The sequence below is a fragment of the Loa loa genome, assembly GCF_000183805.2.
Source record: "Loa loa unplaced genomic scaffold supercont3.191, whole genome shotgun sequence".
Lineage (NCBI taxonomy): Eukaryota > Metazoa > Nematoda > Chromadorea > Rhabditida > Onchocercidae > Loa > Loa loa.
The window spans coordinates 108,602-109,603 of record NW_018108371.1 but is presented as its reverse complement, the minus strand read 5'-3'; positions in this window follow the sequence as shown (position 1 = coordinate 109,603).

The following is a 1,002-nucleotide window of genomic DNA, read 5'->3' as shown; positions in this document are numbered from 1 at the left end:
ATAATAATAATAATAATAATAATAATAATAATAATAATAATAATAACAGTGATAATAATAATAATAACAGTAATAATAATAATAATAATAATAGCAGTAGTAATAACAATAATAGTAATAATAATGATAATAATAATAATAACAATAATAATACTAATAGTAACAGCACAATTGATTGAGAAAACTAAGCTATTATGAATAGATGGCAAATGGTGATTATCATCTTATCAATAAATGTAGCCAGATTAAGCAGGTCGAACTGTTATCATTATTGCTTGTGGATGATATATATTGGAGTTATTGCGACAAAATGTTAGAAATATAAAGAAAACAAATTAATAAAAATTGGAAAATAAACAAATCGAAATAATATGAAATTTCAAAATGCAAACAGGAACTTTGAACATATTACTAAAATATTGTTACAGTAATCTGAAAAATGAAATTAATTTATTTTATCATATTAATTGATTAATTCCTTTTAGCACATAGTAATATTAAATTTTAGAAAAAGAGAATTTATTTATTATTTCTTTTTATTATTATTTCTTATTGTTTCCTTATATATTACTTATTATTTAATTTTTATTAAATTTACCATTTCTTTTATTGTTTCGTTCCGTAATAATGATGAGATCAATTATAATAGTTTAGTATACCATTAAGTGAATATTTAGTAATAATGTGGGATAGGAATTGAATTCAAATACAAAAATACTTCATCAATTTTCAGAAGTTAAACTGAAATTTACAATATTCGTTCATTTGATGTTAAAATTTACAATACCGCTTATCTAATAAGTAGTGAAAACGATACTTTAGCTATATTAGCTGAATAATATTTTTTCCGAATGAGTAGCTGAAATTATGTTAGCTATTTTTTCAAATATTATTTTAGGTTTAGAATTCAAGAAGTAATTCAAGGGGTACAAATCATAATCCATCTTAGGACTTCTGGATTTAGGATTCAAACAGCATGAATTCATGATCCCAGCTTATAGG